General features: G+C 39.4%; 1 pseudogene; it reads right to left on the minus strand.

Annotated features, from left to right (window-relative positions):
* Nucleotides 1-11,514, minus strand: LOC131323625 (uncharacterized; annotated as a pseudogene).
* Nucleotides 11,515-24,299: the final 12,785 nt, after the last annotated feature.

A 24,299-nucleotide genomic window follows, 5' to 3' on the forward strand; every position in this document is an offset into this window, starting at 1 on the left:
TTTTTTAACTGAAAAAAATGAGAAAACGGTGTCAAACCTCAACGGGTTGCTTCCAGTTCTTCTTGATTCCCTGCAGGTGCCCCTTTCCAACTACTGCAACAACTGAACTGTGCTTACTAGCAGTTCTTAATAAAGTGGCTGACATGTACCTGAACAGGCAATCAAAGATTCAAGCTAAACATGGTAATCAAAAACCTCAATAAACTCACAGAAAAGTAGTGGAGATTTTGAGAGGAAAATATATATATAAAAAAAAAAACAAGAGTATACAAGGCACATACTGTGTCCACTAGGCCAGACGCAAAATTCGTTAAGCGTAGGCTGTAGAGTAATCATTCTTCAAGAAAGTTCTAAAGCTAGTAGCATCAATTTCAATTGCACTTATCCTCTTCTTTCATTCATTTCTCTACTTTTTTCACTGAAATATATGGATGGCAAAAGAATGACAAAGTGGATGTTTAGTGGTCAGAAGACATGAGTTTCTATCCAAGCATTAGATTTGTGCTTAGTTCCACTGCCATAAGGTGCAACATCATCCAGTGCTTAAAATGTTGTATCCCAATGTGGTCACCATATCAAGCTTCTATAATAGCCACTCTTAAAGATCTCACCCAGATGAGTACACATTTACAGACTTTTCCTGATTGTTTCATTTCTTAAGCATCCCATACGACAGTAAAGATTTTACTCGAAATTAATGCCATTCTACCATATAAACTATTAACGTCCCTTTTTCTCATGCAAATAAGCTATATCCTATCTTCAGTCTGATATTTTCCGTAATAACTAAATTCTCATACCAATAGCGAACTATATAAACAAGTTGATGTACGATAGTTTTAGGAAACTTAGAGATTGCTGCCTACAATTGGATCGTGGTGGTTTTGGGTGGGGAAATAAGAATACTACTTGAAAAAATGTGCAAAGAAGAAGAAAGGAGAAGGAGAAGGAGAAGAGAGAGAAAGAGAGATAAAAGAGCTTCACCCTCGCAAGGGTTAGGCGATTTCTGCAAGGAAGGACCGCAGCCCAAACCCCAATTACAATGGCCTCAGCTTTGTAAAACTCAATTCATTAATCAACTCTGTCTTGGAAAGAAAGATTACATCCATACTTATAGGCTAAACAATGGCCTTTTGAAATCCTAGAAGTCTAAGTGACATGACCTAATTAATGAACACATTAACAAGACAATGAATGAACCTAGATAGCAGATCAAAAAAAAAAAAAGAACCTAGATATAAATGCATACATCGAACCTACTAACAATTAGATGCAAAGAACAAAATGTGTTTAATGCATACATTGAACTTTGTTTAATCTATCTATATGAATTAATTCAAGTACTAAATTCATGATGACCCTTTAACTACCAAACTATTATAGATGACCCTTGAACTACCAACCACCATGAATGACCTTTGTACGAACCATGCAGCTCTTGCTTAGAGTCTCTGCAACTACCAAAATACCCTCATCTAGCAATTTATTATTTTTTGTTGTCCTCATCACAAGCTATAATGTCGGATATTGCTCAGGAAACACACACCTAAAGCACACATATCAGGACAAGGATGTGCTCTGATGGAACTCTGGTGGAATCCAACTATAGGAAGCATAAGAAAATAGCTAGGTGAACCACATGATGTTTCCTTTCTGTTTGCCTGTTTTCTCTTTCACACATGAATTTGAATGAAGAGCATTACCTACCAAAGTTGAACATGCAAAATCGATGCTAACTTATAGAAATAGCCCACTGAGGGACCTAAACAGAATACTTTTAGTCATAGAACTCAAAGATCAAAAACTGAACGAGAGCACAAGAAATTAAAACAAAATGTTGTGCGGAATAACTCACTAGTAATACAATACAGCATACGGAAGCAACATGTACTTACTGATCTCGCTCATATACAATGGTTTCCATTAGAGTGGGGAATTGCTTGCTCATTTCTTGAATGACAAGAGTTAACATATCAACATCACCCAATTCCTTCAGCTGAAGCAGAAGCAGAAGCCAAACTAGACCCTCTTAAATTCAGGAACATAATCGTGGTTTCCTTGTTTAAATAACAGTTACATTTGCAGATAAAAACTGCCATCAGTAGCCCAATAAGTTGTGAAGAAAGGAAGACATACCATTTGTTACCCAAATTATGCAACCTAGAGGGGGGGTGAATAGGATTGCTAGTAATAATCACCGATAAAAATTTATCTCTAACAATATATGCAAACAATAAGTATGCAATCAAAATAGAGAGATAGAGAGATAGAACCCGTTTATAGTGGTTCGGTCCGGATTTGTCCACGGTCCGGCCCTACTCCACTTCTCCTCAAGCAATTACTTGAAGGTTCCACTAATCTTTAAAAGATTACAACTTGTAAGTCTTGCGGGTGCTTACAAAAACCGAACGCCTCTAGCTTTCCCAAGGAGCTAGCACAACCGCAAGAGTTTTCTCCGAAAACCGCTCAAAAACAATAACACCCAAATTCCAACCCGAATTTGGTCTTCTAAGCTTTCAAGTGTTTGACTCAAACACTCGCTTAGGAATTACAAGTATGTGAAGAAGGTATGAAAATTATCGCTCACGACTTGTACAAATTTTCTCTCAAGAAAAATATGAAAGTGGAAGAACAATGAGAATTTTTGGCTTTGATCTTTTGAGAAATTGCTCTTGCAATAATATGGAATGTTGTAGCTTGTGTGTGTCTCCTCATTAATGAGTTCTTGATGCCTTATATAGCCATCCATATGCTTCCTAGCCGTTGGAACTAGCCGTTGGAACTAGCCGTTAGAACTAGCCGTTGGAACTAGCCCTTGGAACTAGCCGTTGGAACTAGCCGTTGGAACTAGCCGTTAGAACTAGCCGTTAGAACTAGCCGTTGGAACTAGCCGTTGGAACTAGCCGTTTGACAGATTGGTCATCCGGGTGGTCGTCCGGCCGGTCATCCGGTGGGTCATCCGATGGTTTCCGGTTGTCACAGCTTTCTGTTCAGACAGCCGGCTTGTCAGCCGGTTCGTCAACCTGTGGCTCACAATTTCATCTAAATAAATCCGTTAAAGCATGTATTGAGCTCAATAAAGTCTTTGTAAATATAAATCATGAATCCAAGAGACTTTATGCTATATTTCAAGGTCACGAAAATATTTAGTTCGGGAATCGACTTTTCGATAATTTTGTATTTGCCGAATAAAAATATCATTGAATTAATCATCAAAATAATTAATAGAGATGCATATAAATTTTCACAAATTATAATGCATACATTTTTCAACAATCTCCCCCTTTTTGATGATGACACAAAATGATAGTTTTTATGCAAGTAGGAGTTATGCCAATCTCCCCCTTAATACATGCACCAAAGCAGTTATCTATGATCAACGAGTAATAGCAATAATCAACAGATCATAGCAAGCAATTTTTTAAATCAACAGATCATAGCGAGCAATTTTTTTAAATTAGCCTACAACGGTTAAAAATATTAAAAATGGCAAGATAGATCAATTAAAACTTGGCTTTTTCTCCCCCTGTGACATCATCAAAAAAAAACTAAAAAGAGAAAAACAATAGGGCCATGGTTCCAGCACCATGCCGCTCTTGCCCTGTAGCACTCTATCTTCGTTCATTGAGAGCTTGGCGTCTTTGATTTTCGTATTCTCGAATAATGGCTGCTACAGCGGCAGCTACAATGCCAATCCAATACCACAGAGTATCCACATTTACATTCCACCCGAACCATGGTGGTATTCTTATTGTAAGTAACGCACACAGCAGAATGAAGATAAAGAGTTGCATCCAAATGGTTTGGATAAACAACCTGAACTCTGCTCGTTCGGCATCTCTTTCGTAAAACTCAAACGGTAACCCTTGCGGTAAGTTTGCCATTGCTCGATTTGGAAGGATAGAGATTTGGAGAGATTTAGGCCGAGAGAGAAGGAGAGATAGATAGATGAAGAGATAGAGATTGTGTTGTTGAATTTATAGAGTATGAGATTGCCGAATTGTTTGAAATGCTGCGCCGAAAGAGAGATAGATGAAGAGATAGAGATAGGATAGGGGATGCGGTAGAGATGCGGCGCCGAAAGAGATAAGAATAGGGGAAGAAAATTGTGTTCGGGTGTTTATTGTTGTGTCCCCTTAATACATGCTCCCCCTAAAAGAGAGTTTTTTAAAGAATGCGAGGGGTATTATCGAGAATGATTATCCCTGCAAGCTTAGAGACAAGAAATTCATATCGGCGAAGTATATAAGAGACAATTTAAGCACTAAGCCATGAAGTTCATACAAACTAAGTGTAACAGACTTAATAAATCAGAGTTAGCAACGCAAAAGCTTGAATAAGTCTCAACCTCACGGTCGTCCGGTTGGACATCCGCTTGGACATCCGACTGACAAATGCAGGTTAAGTCCAGAAAACGTTTAAGAGGAGTAGCATTAAAGACCATAAAACTGATTTTCTGCATACCAAACACAGAAAAATGAAACATATGATAAAATGTTTGGAGGGTGATTTCTTTATCAAGATCATTTGTACTCTCCATCAAGTATGATATTTACGAATTCAATCAACTCAACATTGAATCCAAAAAAAAACTTTTGACATCAAGAACACAAAACTTTTTCATAAATGATTAGACATGCCGAGTTCTCGTCGAATGAAACAAAATTGTTCTTCACCAAGGGGTTTTGTGAAAATGTCCGCCAATTGCTTGTCGGTACTAATAAAGTTAAGTTCAATATCCCCTTTTTGAACATGATCTCTTATAAAATGATGTCTAATCTCAATATGTTTTGTTCGAGAATGTTGAATCGGATTCTTGGTTAAGCTAATTGCACTAGTATTATCACATTTAATAGGAATATGATCATATTGCAAATTGAAATCCTCCATTTGTTGTTTGATCCACAATATTTGGGCACAACAACTTCCGGCCGCTACATATTCCGCCTCGGCGGTAGATAGAGCTACGGAATTTTGTTTCTTGCTATGCCAAGACACTAGAGAGTGCCCTAGAAATTGGCAAGTCCCACTTGTACTTTTACGATCAACTTTGAAACCTCCAAAATCCGCATCTGAATAACCAATTAAATCAAATGCAACTCCACGTGGATAAAACAATCCTAAGTCATGAGAACCGGCAACATATTTAAAAATACGTTTAATAGCTTTTAAATGCGATTCTTTAGGACATGATTGGAATCTAGCACACATGCAAACACTAAACATTATATCCGGTCTACTTGCCGTGAGATAAAGTAATGAGCCGATCATACCTCGATACATCTTTTCATTGACGGCCTTACCATTCTCATCTTTGTCTAGCTTAGTTGATATGCTCATTGGTGTGCTCATTGGCTTTGATCCTTCCATGCCAAACTTCTTAATAAGTTCTTTCGCATACTTGGCTTGGTTGATTATGATCCCCTCATTAGTTTGCTTGATTTGAAGTCCGAGGAAGAAGTTAAGCTCCCCCATCATACTCATTTCAAACTCACCTTGCATACACTTAGCAAACTCTTTGCACATATTATCATTAGTGGCACCAAAGACAATATCATCAACATATATTTGAATAATGAGCATATCTTTACCTTTGGCTTTAATGAAAAGAGTAGTATCAATTTTTCCACGAGTGAAGCCATTGTCAAGCAAGAATGAACTAAGTCTATCATACCATGCACGTGGTGCTTGCTTCAAACCATATAGAGCTTTTGAGAGTTTAAAAACATGATCGGGGTATACATGATCTTTAAAGCCGGGAGGTTGTTTGACATAAACTTCCTCATTTATGAACCCATTCAAAAATGCACTTTTCACATCCATTTGATAAAGCTTGAAATTTTTGAAAGATGCAAAGGCAAGCAATATGCGAATAGCCTCTAATCTAGCTACCGGTGCAAAAGTTTCTTCAAAATCAATACCTTCTTCTTGATTATAACCTTGAGCAACAAGTCTAGCTTTATTCCTAACAATATTTCCGGATTCATCTAGCTTGTTACGAAAAACCCATTTAGTACCTATAATAGAGTGATCAAGAGGCTTAGGTACTAATGCCCAAACTTTATTCCTTTCAAATTGATTTAACTCATCTTGCATGGCCAAAATTCAATTTTCATCATCTTGAGCTTCCGGAAAGTTTTTAGGCTCAATTTGAGAAACAAAAGCTTGATTTTCACAAAAATTTCTATGAGACGAGCGAGTGGTTACCCCTTTCGAAACTTCTCCAAGAATCAAGTCCTTTGGATGGTTTTGCACGAATCTCCAATCTTTGGAAAGATCTTGGTTGTCTCCCATGGCATCTTGAGGTTGATTAATAACTTCATCTTTTTTGATTTGAGAGCTTTCTACTTGAGTATCACCATCAACTTTTTCTTGAATTTTCAAGTCATGAATCTCATGTGTAATTTCTAAGTCATCATTATCAACAACATCCTTAGTAGCACAAGGATTAGATTCATCAAAGGAAACGTGAATAGATTCTTCAACAAGATTAGTGCGCTTATTATAAATTCTATATGCTTTGCTAGTAAGAGAGTAACCAATAAAGATGCCTTCATCCGATTTTGAATCAAATTTACCCAAGTCATCTTTTCCATTGTTTAATACATAACATTTACAACCGAAGGCATGAAAGTAATTAATGTTGTGTATTCTACCATTCCAAAGCTCATAAGGAGTTTTCTTGAGGATAGGCCTAATTAAAACTCGATTCAAAATATAGCATGAGGTATTAACGGCTTCCGCCCAAAAATATTTTGGCAAAGAGTTTTCACAAAGCATAGTGCGGGCCATTTCTTCCAAAGTACGATTCTTTCTCTCAACTACTCCATTTTGTTGAGGAGTACGAGGTACAGAAAAGTTATGACCAATACCATGTTCATCACAAAACTTTTCATATAAAGAATTGTCAAGTTCTTTTCCATGATCCGTACGAATATTAGAAATAACAAATCCTTTTTCATTTTGAACTCTTCTACAAAGTTTAGTGAAATTAGGATAAGCCTCATTCTTATGAGCTAGGAACATCACCCATGTATATCTAGAGAAATCATCAACAACAACAAGACAATAATAGTTTCCACAAAGACTTGGAGAGCGAGTTGGTCCAAACAAATCCATATGAAGTAATTGCAAAGGTCTAGTAGTTGAGACAACATTTTTGGACTTAAAAGAAACCTTGGTTTGTTTTCCTTGTTGGCAAGGACCACAAAGTCTATCTTTTTCAAATTTGATTTTAGGAAGACCTTTTACCAAATTTTTTCTAGAGAGTTTTGAAATAGCATCCATACTTGCATGTCCTAGGCGCCTATGCCAAAGCCAACTATTTTCACTCAAAGCGGAAAAACATTTTATATCACAATTACTTAAATCATTGAGATTAAAAACATATACATTTTCAAGTCTTTGTCCAACGAAGAGTGTCTTGTTGCTTTTGACATTTTCAATGATACATTTGGATTTTTCAAAGATAACACGATTTCCTCTATCACATAATTGACTTATGCTAAGAAGATTGTGTTTTAAACCACTAACAAGTAAAACATCTTCAATAATAGGAGAATTACCTATATCACCGATTCCTATGATTTTGCCTTTGTTGTTGTCTCCAAATGTGACATGTCCACCATCTTTAGGCGAAAGAGAATTGAAAGCCCTCTTGTCACCGGTCATGTGTCTTGAACATCCACTATCAAGGTACCAACTTCCTTCCTTGAGAGAACTTTTGAAGCATACCTCGTTTTCTTCGATGGCCATGAAACACAAGTTAGCGACCTCTTGTTGCTCATCGTCCTCATCGGAGCTACTATCGTCACTATTGTCCCATGTGGCCATCATAGCTCTCCTTTTGTCCTTCTTTGAATATTTTTTGGCATATGGACATTCACTTTTGATGTGGCCGGGCTTCTTGCACTCGTAGCAAATGATTGGATCCTTTTTGATACTTTCTTCTTTGCCTCCATCTTTTCTTGAAAATCCTCTACCTTTGCGAGATGCTCTATTTTTGAGGAGTTTCTTGAACGTTTTTGTGATGAGCGCCATTTCATCATCCTCACTTTCGTTGCTTGAATCCTCCTTGCTTTTTGATTTGCTTGTTGTACTTTTGAAGGCAAGATCCTTAACTTTCTTCTCTTTTTCACCCTTGAGGTTGTGATGCATTTCCTCCGTCATGAGAGATCCCATGAGCTTGTCCATCGTGTATTTTGAGAAATCTTTGGATTGTAGGATGATGGAGGTGGTAGTGTCCCAATTGGTTGGCATGGAACGGAGCACCTTCCTTGTAATTTCGGATTGACTGTAAATCTTTCCAAGAGCTTTTAAACCGTTAGTAATACTAGCAAATCTAGCAAACATTTGAGATATAGATTCATCCGGTTTCATTTTGAAGAGCTCATAGCTATGCACAAGAATATCAATTTTGGACTCCTTAACTTGACTATCTCCTTCATGTGACATTTCTAACTTATCCCATATTTCTTTAGCCGATTCACATGCGGAAACACAATCATATTCATTGGGAGTAATAGCACAAAAAAGAAGGTTCATAGCTCTATAGTTCTTTTCTATTGAAGTCTTTTCCGAATGACTCCACTCATTATCTGATTTAGGCATAGTCTCTTCCCCAACTTTCTTAGTAGGAATAATGGGACCATTTTTGATAATTTTCCATAGATCATAATCCGTGGATTGAATAAAGATCATCATTCTATTTTTCCAATGAGAGTAATTTTCTCCGGTGAACAAGGGAGGTCTATTGGACGATTGACCTTCGATACAAGAAACATTACTAGTGGTTGCCATGGATCTTAACTCTTAGATGGTTAAATCTACAAACAAGAGCCGAGGCTCTGATACCAATTGTTACCCAAATTATGCAACCTAGAGGGGGGGTGAATAGGATTGCTAGTAATAATCACCGATAAAAATTTATCTCTAACAATATATGCAAACAATAAGTATGCAATCAAAATAGAGAGATAGAGAGATAGAACCCGTTTATAGTGGTTCGGTCCGGATTTGTCCACGGTCCGGCCCTACTCCACTTCTCCTCAAGCAATTACTTGAAGGTTCCACTAATCTTTAAAAGATTACAACTTGTAAGTCTTGCGGGTGCTTACAAAAACCGAACGCCTCTAGCTTTCCCAAGGAGCTAGCACAACCGCAAGAGTTTTCTCCGAAAACCGCTCAAAAACAATAACACCCAAATTCCAACCCGAATTTGGTCTTCTAAGCTTTCAAGTGTTTGACTCAAACACTCGCTTAGGAATTACAAGTATGTGAAGAAGGTATGAAAATTATCGCTCACGACTTGTACAAATTTTCTCTCAAGAAAAATATGAAAGTGGAAGAACAATGAGAATTTTTGGCTTTGATCTTTTGAGAAATTGCTCTTGCAATAATATGGAATGTTGTAGCTTGTGTGTGTCTCCTCATTAATGAGTTCTTGATGCCTTATATAGCCATCCATATGCTTCCTAGCCGTTGGAACTAGCCGTTGGAACTAGCCGTTAGAACTAGCCGTTGGAACTAGCCGTTGGAACTAGCCGTTAGAACTAGCCGTTGGAACTAGCCGTTTGACAGATTGGTCATCCGGGTGGTCGTCCGGCCGGTCATCCGGTGGGTCATCCGATGGTTTCCGGTTGTCACAGCTTTCTGTTCAGACAGCCGGCTTGTCAGCCGGTTCGTCAACCTGTGGCTCACAATTTCATCTAAATAAATCCGTTAAAGCATGTATTGAGCTCAATAAAGTCTTTGTAAATATAAATCATGAATCCAAGAGACTTTATGCTATATTTCAAGGTCACGAAAATATTTAGTTCGGGAATCGACTTTTCGATAATTTTGTATTTGCCGAATAAAAATATCATTGAATTAATCATCAAAATAATTAATAGAGATGCATATAAATTTTCACAAATTATAATGCATACATTTTTCAACACCATTTGATTGAGATCTTCAGGTCTTGGTAAAAAGAATGCTTGGAAAACCAAGGAATTAATTTTGTCTTATGCCAAAGTGGCATCTTTGCCCATGTCCTTCGCAAAGTTATCTATTCAGTTAAAACCAAATACCAAGAATAAGTTAGGTTACAATGAAATTTTGTTACAGCAATTCTAATATAGACAAAGTTAAAGAGATTGCTTCTAATGCCAAGAAGCTACATTCTCAAGAAGCTATATGCTGAATACATTAATTTCTAAAAATGCCAACAAAGAGCCATTGTACAAACTAAATCACTCAGAAGCGAAAAGAAATACATCTGGATGTACAAGATATATAGTCATAAAAGGTCCATAACCTGGAGAAGGCAAGAAAAAAAGAGAGCTTAATTCTGGAGGAGGACAAAAAAACATGGTTAGCATTCTGTATGTATTGATGTTCTTCTTCAGAGTTTTGCAATGCTACGCAGGATAATGCAACAACCAGCAATAAAGCAGGAACCAAATTCCACACCCCACAACCCTTCTCTCTTAATCTCTTTCAAGCAGCATGCTCTTGGAGAGAAGAAGGAGCAATTCCTCCTTGCCTAGTACAACCACAACTTTGATGTACTTGCAAATGTACCACACCAAAGCACTTACTGGTAGATAAGGTTTGGGTAAAGCATGATGTGGGTTCAAGGTGAAGGCTCTTTGGGAAGAAGTGTTTCATGTTACAACAATCAAACAAAATCTAATGTTAAAAATATCGGTCACCAAGTATCACCTTGCCACCATACTTGAGTGCTTCTTCAAATGCCACCCGAAACTCAGACCCAGGGAAAACCTCAAGCTTGCTGGAAACCTAACAAAAGAACATATAGACACATCAAAAAGATTAAGATGCATGAGGAAAGTGCAAGGACTAGAAAACACAATCTGTAGCAGAATATTAAAATGCAAGATGTAACACTTCTAGTCAACTGACAAGAAGAAGAATGTACATGCCTTGGCCAGAAACTAGCTGTAGAGGATTCCAAACAAATTATTGTGATTTTTCTTCCACATATCCACCATTTCTGCCATGGTTGGTACCTGGGGAACTACAATGATTACTTGTGCAAGTGAAATTTGGGGAATTGCTACTAAAGGCAATCAGTATTATGTATGTTGACAGAAAGAGTGTAAAAAAAAACTATGCAATGCACCATGAAACGCATAAAAAATAACCTGGTTATGGTTATTAACTTAATCATTCTTCATTTGGTAAAAGATACATTTTTTTTTGCTCAGCAAAACGAAACATTTATAAATTACTCGAAAGGGGTACATCGAGGGAAAACACTAAGCTCGTAGAGCTTTGATACACCAAAAGCTACACACGCATCCAACCGATAGTTGGATGGCACACCAAAAAACTACCTTACAGTCTCAGTTTTCGGATGCCATCTAAAAAGACCTTAAACTCCTCCACGGTGTAGACGTTGATGTCGAACCTTGCCTTCATCCACATCGCAACCCTCGTTTTAACTACATCTCCCACCTCCCAAGCCTGTTTTGATGAGTTGTTGAAAATGTAATCCTTACCAACCATAGGGACTATAACATTGCATAGAAACAAGCTTCCCGAATGTGTTTCTCCAACTTGGTAAACCCGTTTGCAAACCACCAGCTAGCCAATTCTGGTACCAAAACTGGACAGACCCATTTGATATTCCACCAATCTAGGATTATTGACCAAACACTCCAGGAAAATTGGCAATGAAGAATAAGTGCCGGTGAGTTTCAAGGTGCAGAGAACAGAGAGGGCACAAAGCTAAGTGAATCTCATTTATCACATTTCTACAAAGGAGTTGGAAATTGCAACATATAGTCTGCCAGTTTTAGTAACATGCCAGAAGGCACCACACCACCACCACATATCCCTCACTTCATTAGTAACTCTAAAATTATAAGATCATGTCTCTCACTCAACAAGGTGGATCTTATAGGTTCAAGAAATTGTCAAAAGAGACACAACAACAAAGCCCATGATTTCTAACCACAGGAATCCATCCCCCATCTTGCCCACCGTTCAGCTTTGTGGACTTCTCTCTCACTCTCACTCTCTCGCTTTCACTCTCTCTCTCTCTCTCTCTCTCTCTCTCTCTCTCTCTCTCTCTCTCTCTCTCTCTCTCTCTCTAGACATGCCTTTTTTATGGAATCGATGTTAATCTAATTAACTCGCTCCCTTTCTCTCACAACAAAAAATCTAATCAAAGAATGAAGGCTTTGTTAACTTTTTGAGAACAATGCAATCCTCTCTCTCTCTCTCTCCACCAAAGCAAGATGCTTAAAGAGTAAAAGAGCTTAAACAAGGAGTTTAAAAGGGAATCAGGTAAGCAATTGTAGCAAAAACATTAAAGAAAGTAACAAACGAACCCCATGATTTGTCGAAAAAAATCATTGGTTTCGTTATTTGACTTCATAATTTTGTATCTGTTTGGCTCCGAAATGGCTCAAGGACTGAGCGGGCGTGCCAAGACTTGTTGCGTCTAACGTAAAGGGCTGAGCGTCCCTTTTCTGACTTCTAGATCTGAGAGGGCGATAGTGCTGCAACCTAAGGGCTAGATTGCAGTGAAGGTCCGTGGTTTTGCCTCTTCGTGCGAGGACTTAATAATTTCCTAACCGTGTAGGAAAGAAAGTAACAGCGTAGAATTACTTTACTATATCGTAATAATAAAGTAGGGGATGAAGAGAGATATGAATAGCTTTATTATGTTTCGTAATAATAAAGTTGGGGTACAAGAGAGATAGAAACCCGAATTACTTGGTGAAGTAATTGAGTGAGGGTGAGAAAATAGAGATAGTTGCTTCGCTGGGAAGGCTTTGGTTTTAAGTGTTGAGCTTGATTGGTGTGGGAACCTTTTTTTCTTCTTGTCTTCTAGTATTTATAGGCCAAGGGTCTTCGATTTTCTGCATGTAAAGGGTTTGTTGTCCTCTTCTCATGGCGCCATGTGTCTTTTGCAACTTCCCCTTCATGAGATCATGGGGTAATGAGTAGTTATTGGAAGTTACAAAAGATCATGGGCAAATAGTGCACTGGTCCAGATCTGGGCCGAGTTTTCCGCCTTCGCCACGAACTGACATGTGTCCCGAGTTGGCTCTAGATGTTGCCAAGTGTCAAGAATAACTACCCATTAACATATTTAGTGGGATCATGGGTAGTTATTGGAGGCTTAAAAGAAAAACCCACATATTTCCTTTTACCATGAGAAGTTACTGGAAGTTAAACAAGAGTACTGGGCCACCCTCTTTCCTCTTTTCGTGGGTATCAAAGAGTAGTGGGCTATTTGACCAAGTCAAATGGCCATGTGGCAAGTATTCCCACCAACTTGTTTCCTTTTCTTCCGTGGATCAACAGGAGCAACTATTGCAAAACATTAAGCATTTATCCACCTTCCACTTTTTATGGGACTCTTGGGTAATGGCCTATTTAATTAAATTAAATGGCCTATTTATATGTTTATCCCACAAAAACACCTAATTAACTTCCATGGGTTATGGGCCAACTAATTCCTTTTTGCAAATAAGCCCAGAAACATTAAGCCCATGGCCGAATTAAATTAAAATTAACCGGGCCCAATAAATATTGTCTTGGCCCATTAATTTTAATCCAATACCTCTTTATTCTTTGGCCCAATTTAATTAAAAGATAATTAAATGGCCTTCCAACGCTTGCCCAGGACTAGGTGCCAAAAACGGGTGTAAACAATGCCCCCCCATGCCTTGATCTTGTTCAAGATCTAGGCTTGTAAATTAGGACAAAGTACAGTTTTTGGCATAACCAAACGAGTCCTTATCACTAGATTTGAAAAAATAATCAGGCTTTATTTAGCCTAAGAATTTTTCAAAAGTTCAAATATTTACACAAAAAGATAATCAGGTCATAACAAGCCTATCAACTTTTTGAGTTCCAAAGTATATCTCCTTAATTGAGTTTGGATCCCTCCATTTTGAATCTCAACAATTTCCGAGATAAACAACCCCTCAAGGAGTCCTTCTGGCAGCAACAATTATCACCATTCTAGGCCTGAGGGGCACGTGTCATCACCCCAGGCCGTGCATTGGCTGCCATGCAGCTTTTCAAACCGTCAAGACTTCTTGCGTCAATCAAGAGTCCAACCCTTGAGTTGCTTCTTCAATCTCGATTAAAGAGATAGAGATAAAAAGGAAAAAACAACGGCATCAGGCTTACTGACATTGAAAAGGATGTTTGGATGAAGCTACAATCGGCCTACTTGACTCTGTAATCATTGGACCGATTAATTCTTGAAAATGTGCCTTCACTTCTTCAGCTGACTTCTTGTTATGAATGGGGGCTATTTTGTGGCGGCCATACTTGTCAAGGCCTGCCACCTTCATTGGACCAACCCCTTCATCATATAGGTGGGCCTCGGCATGGTTGGTAGAGGCCTGAAATGGTCTACGTTCAGCCCATATTACTTCCACATTGTCTTGATTCCAAAAAATAAGACATTGGTGAAGGGTTGAGGGGACCGCTAGACAAGAATGAATCCAATCTCTCCCCAGTAGAACATTGAAGGAAAAGTGTGAATTGACAACAAAGAAAGGTGTTGTTAAGGTCTTGGACCCTATCGTTAAATTCATGATCAAAATACCTTGGCATGCTGTCTCATTTCCCGTGAAGTCAGTCAAGGTGGTGTTGCATGAAACAAGGTGGTGTTGCATGAAACCAGGTCTTGATCAGTCTTCCCGAGCCTCTGCATCATGGCCTTAGGAATGAGATTGGCTGCTGAACCGTTGTCTACCAGGATACGGTTCACTGGCATCCCATCAAGGCAACCGGCAATGTACAAGGGCTTGATGTGTTTGTTCATCGTAGGACTCGGCCTCTCAAAGATCACGCTAGCCGCACAATCTTCATTCTTCTCTTCGGTCTCGTCCTTCAACACGATCACTAAAGGCCCATCCAGTCCTACAGAGAAGGACTCATTTAAGATATCTGTTGTCTGCCCCATCTCTACAACATCTCCCTCCATGGCTGTTGGAGTGTTGTCCTTGGCTTCCAGATCTGCTGGTAAGAACACGACCTATTGCATTGCATGTTATGACCCTGTCCAGGCACAAATACCTTAGCTTGTGGATTCAACTTTGACTTGCCCCCCGAGTCTGGCTTTCTAGGTTCAAGGGCTGTCCTCTGGAGCAAAGAGACTTGTCTTGGTGGAGGCTGAATCCTAGCCTCCTTGAGAGTTCTTTCCAAGAGAGGTTATTTCTTGGGTACCATTGCCTGCTTTGGAGGCGATTTGGTAACGACCTCCTTGTACGTCCTCTTGAACGGGATTTGCTTCTGGGGTAAAGTCCTTGGAGGATGCTCGACGATAGCCTCTTCCATAGTCCTTTCCAAAGGCTTGTGTACTCTTTTAGCCTTAGGTTTTTCGACCATAGGCTCTTCCACTGGGATTTCCATCTTCATCTTCCCCTTGAGATCATCTCCATTCATGAGGTCATCTTCATTCATGGGATCGTCCAGTAGGTCTGCTTCTTCCTCAGCCCTTCTTGCTGCCTGCCTGAATTGTTGGCGACGCCTTTTCTGAGATCTGGACAAAGGTGGAGGTTCAGAGGGAAACTTTGGATGTTCAACCCTATGCCACTGAGGAGTGACTGGAGGTTTCACAGCCCTTGATTTATCGCTGGAAGGAGCAGATATCCTCAAGTTGACGAGCTCATCTTCAATTTCAACTAACCCTGGCTGAATTCGGTTGAACACAGATTCGCGTACAACCCTTCTCCCTTTAAACCTGCGTGGCTCCGTAGGACTTGGCTCAGCCCTTCCCACAATAATGCCTTTTAGGACTGGTTTGCTAGGATGGGTATGATGTCCACATTCTGTACACACCATGGAACAAGTTGGTTTCTCTGGTTTCATCACTCCCGAAGGTCTAGACCACCAAGAGTTTAGCTTTTCGAACCTTCTAACCCGTTCAGTCCTGACATCACCCTCATCATAATAAGGATCCCAATACCTGCCTGGGCTGGACTTATAGATTGCTCTGGAAGGGGCCCCCAAACTTATCTTCTGCCTAGGAACAGTCCTAAGCATGTCCCTCATGCTGACGGAGACCATATTTGTACTCAGTCCTGAAGGAAAGGGATTGCCATCCACCCCCATGGGTTGCTTGTCTTTCTCAGGGAATTTGAACTCTCCCCGCTCAATTTTGTCCTGGATATCATTTCTAAATACTATGCAGTTGTTAGTAGTATGACTCCAAGAATTGTGATACTTACAATACTCTTTGCCCTTCAGTTCTTCCGGAGTTGGAATCTTGTGACCAAAGGGCAGTTTGAGCAGCTTGTCGGCCAAGAGTTGATCAAAGATAGCTTCAGCCCTACCCACATCGAATGTATAGGTCCTGGTTGACTTATTGAAAGAGCTCTGGGCTGACTGCTTTGTGGGCTCCATCTTGACAAAGTATGGCTTTTTGTTGATAATCTCAGCCACTGCCACGTCTGGGTCTGCCTCTGCTTCCACTGCAGCAACCTCGTAATTAGGGTCGCGATAATACGTCCCTTTGGATGCCGTCTTCCTGTCCTGCTCTTCTGCTAAGAACTTTTCATAATGAGAAGCCTTAGAAGATAATTCGAACAGGTCTCTGAACTTCGTTCCATAAAACTTCTTCTTCATGTCAAAGCCTAGGCTGTTTAATGCTATACGCACGTATTCGGCCTCAGGAAGGACTATCTTGCACTTGAATCGAGCAGTTTTGAAACGTAAGAGGTAGGACTCCACAGACTCTAGATGGGTTTGACGATAGCATGACAGGTCTGCCAACGTCACTTCTGGTTCTACCCGGTAGAACTGCTGGTGGAACTTCTCCTCCAGTTGAGCCCAGGTCTGCACGGAGTTGGGGGGAAGGTTGATGTACCAAGTAAAGGCTGTCCCAGTCAGAGAATTGGGAAAAAGCCTCAACTTCAGAACATCGATGGTCCCAGCTTCTCCACATTGAACTTGAAACCTGGCAATATGCTCCACCGTTGACTGCATGCTCTCACCATTGAAGGTCTGAAATTCTGGGACTCTATGGCCATTTGGGAAAGGTGTATTGTCCACCTCTTCGGTATGAGGCTTCCTATACATTGGCCTTCCCAAAGGTCTGAAACCAGGTCCTAACTGCTCCTGGAGCAGGTTCAAGACTTGATCCCTTCACATGACTACGTCTGGCTTAAGAGGCGGCTGTGGGTGCGCCTCTTGTGCCTGCTGGTTCTGGGCAGGACTTGCCCCCCGAGTATCAGAGCTTTGAGGAGTATTTGTACCTCCTTTGTGCTTTCCAGAGCCCTGGCCTCCTTGCAAAGGCCTTCTGTCTGTCTTATCACCCTTGTCGGGCTTGTTCTAATCCTCGACCAAAATAAACCTTTGATCGTTATTTGGAGGCGTTGAAGCTCCTCCAATCACGACTCCCTTCTCTTTCTGCCCCCCGAGTGCAGGGCTATTAGACGAAGTGGCATGGTAAAATGTTTGAGGAGGGGGAGGAACCCCCAATAGGCCAGCTTGGTCTTGACCGTTGCCAAAGACACCAAACTGTGGAAAGCCCTGTTGCTGAGGAGCGAGTGGTAGCCTCTCTGTAAGCGTAGCAACCATTTTGTTGACTGCTATGGTCAGAGGTTCCAAGGATTGAGTGAACGATTGCGAGATTGACTGCGTCACGTTGTTCGAGATATCACGTCCTGCCATGAACATATAATTTTTGACGCTGTCGGTAGCGTCGCTAAGATCTTGGGCGCTGATCTGAGGACCAGCTTCCTCGAGTAATGGCACGTCGACTGCCACTCCCTCAGGACTCTGTGGTGGATCCGGTTGTTGCTGCGGCTTCCTGGCCATGATAAAACCCTTAGACGATTAGGGTCCCACCGGGCGTGCCAAAAAGATGTTTGGCTCCGAAATGGCTCAAAGACTGAGCGAGCGTGCCGAGACTTGTCGCGTCTAGTGTAAAGGGCTGAGCGTCCCTTTTCTGACTTCTAGATCTGAGAGGGCGATAGTGCTGCAACCTAAGGGCTGGATTGCTGTGAAGGACCGTGGTTTTGCCTCTTCGTGCGAGGACTTAATAATTTTCTAACCGTGTAGGAAAGAAAGTAACAACGTAGAATTACTTTACTATATCGTAATAATAAAGTATGGGATGAAGAGAGATATGAATAACTTTATTATGTTTCGTAATAATAAAGTTGGGGTACAAGAGAGATAGAAACCCGAATTACTTGGTGAAGTAATTGAGTGAGGGTGAGAAAATAGAGATAGTTGCTTCGCTGGAAAGGCTTTGGTTTTAAGCGTTGAGCTTGATTGGTGTGGGAACCCTTTTTTCTTCTTGTCTTCTAGTATTTATAGGCCAAGGGTCTTCGATTTTCTGCATGTAAAGGGTTTGTTGTCCTCTTCTAATGGCGCCATGTGTCTTTTGCAACTTCCCCTTCATGAGATCATGGGGTAATGAGTAGTTATTGGAAGTTACAAAAGATCATGGGCAAATAGTGCACTGGTCCAGATCTGGGCCGAGTTTCCTGCCTTCGCCATGAACTGACATGTGTCCCGAGTTGGCTCTAGATGTTGCCAAGTGTCCAGAATAACTACCCATTAATATATTTAGTGGGATCATGGGTGGTTATTGGAGGCTTAAAAGAAAAATCCACATGTTTCCTTTTACCATGAGAAGTTACTGGAAGTTAAACAAGAGTACTGGGCCACCCTCTTTCCTCTTTTGGTGGGTATCAAAGAGTAGTGGGCCATTTGAACAAGTCAAATGGCCATGTGGCAAGTATTCCCACCAACTTGTTTCCTTTTCTTCCGTGGATCAACAGGAGCAACTATTGCAAAACATTAAGCATTTATCCACCTTCCACTTTTTATGGGACTCTTGGGTAATGGCCCATTTAATTAAATTAAATGGCCTATTTATATGTTTATCCCACAAAAACACCTAATTAACTTCCATGGGTTATGGGCCAACTAATTCCTTTTTGCAAATAAGCCCAGAAACATTAAGCCCATGGCCGAATTAAATTAAAATTAACCGGGCCCAATAAATATTGTCTTGGCCCATTAATTTTAATCCAATACCTCTTTATTCTTTGGCCCAATTTAATTAAAAGATAATTAAATGGCCTTCCAACGCTTGCCCAGGACTGGGTGCCAAAAACGGGTGTAAACAATATCCCAACTTTTTTCAAGTCTCCGGGTTCGTTATTTGACTCCATGATTTTGTATCTCCCTACTTAAACAAATAGGGATACAAAATTATAGGAGTATGTTACAGATACTTGATCCCGGTGACGGTCAATTCTAGCTCTGCTCCAGAGGTCAATTCATGGTGAGTGCACAATATATACCATGGAAATTTAATCTAAAGTAATTAGAGTGGACAGTCAACAAATAACGATGGATCCATTTGAGAGGAGCAGTATACCATTTCATTGTGAAAAGGGTGTTGGGGGTAATACTAAACTACTTTGGAGGGCTCAAGAGACAAATGCTAACTACCCTCAGGTACGTAGTATTCTTTTCTTTTATCCTTCTTTTATGCCTTGTTAGAAAACAGTCATTACAACCCCAACCATTGGGTTATAATTAGGAGTAGGAGTAAGAGTAATTTAAGAATCCGAGGTATCAATTTCATTCTTGAAGATTGGTATGGCTTACATCAACAATTTTCTTTATACATCGATACACTTTGGAGATTAATGGAAGAATTTCTTTCGTTAGTCTTCGATTTTGTTCTTGCTTTCAATTTCGCATTTGATTCGACACATCCGATGAAGGGTTGAAATAGTTACGGCGAGGAACCACGCATTTGGAGACAAGCCACATTGCCTTTTTTTTGTTTAGTTGTTGCCTTTGTTTGCTTTCTCTGTCGATTCACTTCGGATGGAAAAAAATAGGTAAAACTAGCTAGTACAATTGGAAAAATGCTTGAGGTTCATGTAATGCCAAAGGAATTTAGACTATCAATTCCCATTTCTAAGGCTATTCACAAAGAAAGAGTAAAAAAAAAAAAAAAGTTTTAAAGTTAACAATGTTTGTATAAAATATGACTCATAATGGTATGATCAAATTTAACAACTGCCTTAGAAATAATCAAATTTTGAATTTTAAATAACCAAACTAGCAATCTTTTGTCAATAATCAAATTTAGTGAACTTCACATATTCTCAATCAAATACACCCATCATCATACAAATAAAAAACCTTCTCTCTCTCTCTCTCTCTCTCTCTCTCTCTCTCTCTCTCTCTACAATTATTTCAAAAAATATTATTTTACTAAAAAATTATTTTTAAAAAAAACCCAAAAATTGATTTCTTAACTGTTTTTTGAAAAGAGTTTTTATACAAAAAAAAACTGTTCTTTTTTTGAAAAACTGTTTTTTTTTTTTTGCTTTGCAAGCGAAACTTTTATTCACTCGAAGAAGGTACATTGAAGAACAAGTACACGACAAAACAAAAACAAAACTATCCAACAAAAAGTTGGACGTTACACCACCTAAACAGCTACAAAATCCTTAGTTTTCGAATTCCATCCAAATAACCCTTAAACTACTCCACCGTATATATTTTAATCTCAAACTTAGACTTCATCTACATAGCCACTTTAGTCTTCACAATTTCACCCACCTCCCCAATACTTGTTTTAGCATTGTTAAATATATAGTCATTCCTTACTAACCACAAGGACCAGAGAGTAGCAAAAAAGGTAGCTTCCCACATATGTTTCTCAAAATTTCCAAACCTGCTATCGAACCACCATAGTGCCAAATCTGCCAATGAAGGAGGACATACCCACGTTATATGCCACCAGTCTAGAATGAGAGACCATATATCCCATATATCCCAAGAAAACCGACAGTGTAAAAACAAATGTTGGGGAGTTTCCAGATGCAAAGAACACAACGGGCAAAGTAACTGGTGTTCCTCCTGAATCACATTCCTGCTGAAAAGCTCTGATCTAGTAGCTACCTTACTCTGAATTGCCATCCTTGCAAAAATTTCCACCTTAGGGGGCTAAGGTTCTTCCAAATCGACCCCAAAACTTGATTTCTAGAATGACCTTGTTGCTCTCATTGGTAGTAGACTGATTTTACTGTGAAACATTTGTCCGACGCCCATTTCCATTGTAAAATATCACTCTTGGATTGATCCAATGTCACAGACTGCAGTCTCTGCTTTAACTCCTCCTCTTGTGGTTTCTCCCAATCACGCAACAACCTTCTAAATTGTAGATTCCACCTCTCATTCCCAAAGCCATTCTTCACTGAATTAAATATCACTTCCTCTTTTTGAGTAGAAAGGAAATATAGTCCAGGGAAAGACTCTTTGAGAGTATTATCTCCAAGCCATAAATGATCTAGAAAGAAGTTTCCTGCCCAAAGTTAACCTCAATTCTAAAGCCTTCCGTAATTATCGAGCCAATACATGAAGAGGGATCCCCGCCAGAGCAAATATCTCTCCAGATATTCATAACACGACCTGACAATGGCAAATGAGGTAACCATGCTGCCTAATCCAGATTGTACTTTGCTCTGATAACCTTGACCCAAAGCGCATCTTTGTCCTTGTTGAATATAATCTCCACCACCACTTAGCAAGAATAGCAAGGTTTTGTTGCATCAATCTTCTCACTCCGAGCCCCCTAAACTCCTTCTTTTTTGCAATTGTATCCCACTTCACCAAATGTAGCTTTTTCTTGTCCACTGTATCACCCAAAAAAAATTGTCTCTGTAATTTCTCCATAGCCTGTGCTACAGTCACTGGTAGTTTGAAGATAGACATGTAATATGTTGGCAGATTAGTAAGAGAAGAATTGAAAAGAGTAAGCTTGCCACCAGTGGAGTTGTTTCTCCTTCTCCACACATTTAACCGTTTCTCCATCCTGTCCAATACTGGTTCCCAAGTTTTGCTTCTACTGGGGTTAGCTCCAAGAGGCAGTCTGAAATAATGCGGAAGCGTTCAATCTACTCCTAGAGGTGGAGGAGGTGGAGGTGAATAGGAGTTTTGATAAAATTACCAATTTTCAAATTTAAAAATTAATATATATATGAACGGGTTGATTATCTCGATTAATCCAAACCCAAATTCAAGTACTGCAGTAGAATAAAAATTGTGACAAGAGACGCACGATTTACGTGGAAAAACTTAGGATCCTAAATAACCCTAAGCCAAAACCACGGCCTAACACTACTGTTTTATTCTATTAATCAAAAAGAAGTACAGATTGCGAAATAGTAAAAACCTTACCCAAGCTTTACCTATTCTCGCCAATCTCCGATGCTCCCAGAGCTTCTTCAAGATCCAATAGATGCACCACAGACTTCATGCCCAATCTCCAAATTCAACCGGCTCCGAATCAATCTCCAAAAGATTCGACCTCAGTAGCAAACGGCACCAAACCACGAACAGTGAATGAATGTATGATATGATGCAAAGCGTGATCTCACAATCCAAAAGACGTTCGAAAAAATGCACGACGCAAGAACAAAACAAGAAAGAGGGCTACAACGAAAGACTGTCAAAATCGCCCCATAAATGTCGTGAACCTCATTCTTTCTTTTCTAAAAACAAAATGTCTCTCGCCTCCACCGGCATCCGATGTGTGAACCTCAACGTGAGCCCGATGTGTGCATGGTGCTTGATCTAACCTCATACTTTGGGCTCCACTTTAATGGAGTACTAGTAGTACTATTTGTTTGGGTTTTTTTTTTTTTTGTATTTTTATTTGAATTTTTCTGAGAAAGGATTGGACGTTTCCATAGGTACTTACTAGGAATTGTGCCCGTGCCTGAAGGCACAGCGCAACGCATTTTGAACATAATTAAATTGAATTAACCTTCTCTAGTTCTAACCAACCCGTGTGTGAAGGCACGACACAATATATTTTGATTTTAGTCTAAAAAAGTATTTCTTCCCTAATAATCATAGTCATCCGCAAGCAAATTAAAGAAAAATGCAATTATATACACAAAATGAAACCAACACAATCCAATTCCATTAAGGCATTTCTTATAACGAATGCATTACATTTAGCAAAAGCTCCCTAAAAAACAATATTGGTAGGTTGTTTCTTTACATAAGGTAGGAGTCAAGACACATGTCCTGCAAGGGCGAGTCAACACCCTATTTACCAAAAATCCATATGTAATGGATCACTTGAATTATCATTCCGTACAACCAATCACCAATGAGCCTCCATAAAAACTTAAAAAACAAAGTAAAGTAAAAGCAAATGCCATTTCTTTACTTGGCCGTGCCTGAAGGCACTTACCGCCGAAATCCGATAAAAATAATTACTAACAATACAATTTACCTGCAATGCTCCCGTATCAATGAGTCTGATGAGATTCACTAACAATAAGCAAAAGAGTAAGATAGAGTTTTACCAAATTAATACATAACCCAAATTTAAATCAATTTTCCTTTTTCCTTTACGAACAATGGATAAAGGAGACAATACTAAGAAGGCTACCCGCCGGAATTCAAAGTCACGATGATTGGAGACCCATCTTGGTTTTGTTAGCAAAATAACATCGTATACACACTAATCATATGAGTATAGGTGAACAGACTCATCATGTGCTGTAAGAACCAAAATCCTACAAACATCCAAAAAAATAATAAGACGAAATTCGCAGCTTGCTAGATGTCTTCTTTCAAACAACTATAAATCCCACAAAAACCATTTGTCCATTTCAAATATGAATCATCTGAAGATGGTCGAGAGAGCTTACCTATGATGACAACAGTTGTGGTCTTTGTTGGTGGAGCAGAATCAGTTTCATTCTACAAACGACACGAATAAAAATTCCTATAGCTACAATTAACTCCATTTTTATGCAAACATCCACCTTCAGCAGAAAGCTTTCTTTAACTTCAAAGCTCCAACATTAAGGCTTTCAGTGGTCTCGGTCACAGGTGCTTAACCTGACAAAGTAGTCTCATCCAATCAAAAGCAGCCAGTGAAATAACTCCAACCTTGCCAAAGGAAACATAAAAAGGAAAAAGAAAGGAAGAGCTCCAATTAAGTGTAGTTAAACTTCAACAATATGAAAATGGAAAGGAGCCAAAATAGAAAAAGAGAACACTAAGAGTCTCCTTAAAAAATAAGTCAAATCTTTGTCCATGTGTTGAAAGTTCAAAAAGCACATTGTGATATGGGAAAATGGAATAAAGTAAGTTTGATATCATTTGAAAACAAAATTTTGTGGCAATTGCATACTTGACCAAAAATGGTAATAGTATCCATGTTTTCCTATGGAACTTTGAGAGCCGCTAGCGGGTTTCACTAATCTTACTGAACCAATCAGGAAAAATCCATTGGCAAATGTCCACTATTAGCAAAGAAG

The sequence above is a fragment of the Rhododendron vialii genome, chromosome 4a (assembly GCF_030253575.1).
Source record: "Rhododendron vialii isolate Sample 1 chromosome 4a, ASM3025357v1".
Taxonomy (NCBI): domain Eukaryota; kingdom Viridiplantae; phylum Streptophyta; class Magnoliopsida; order Ericales; family Ericaceae; genus Rhododendron; species Rhododendron vialii.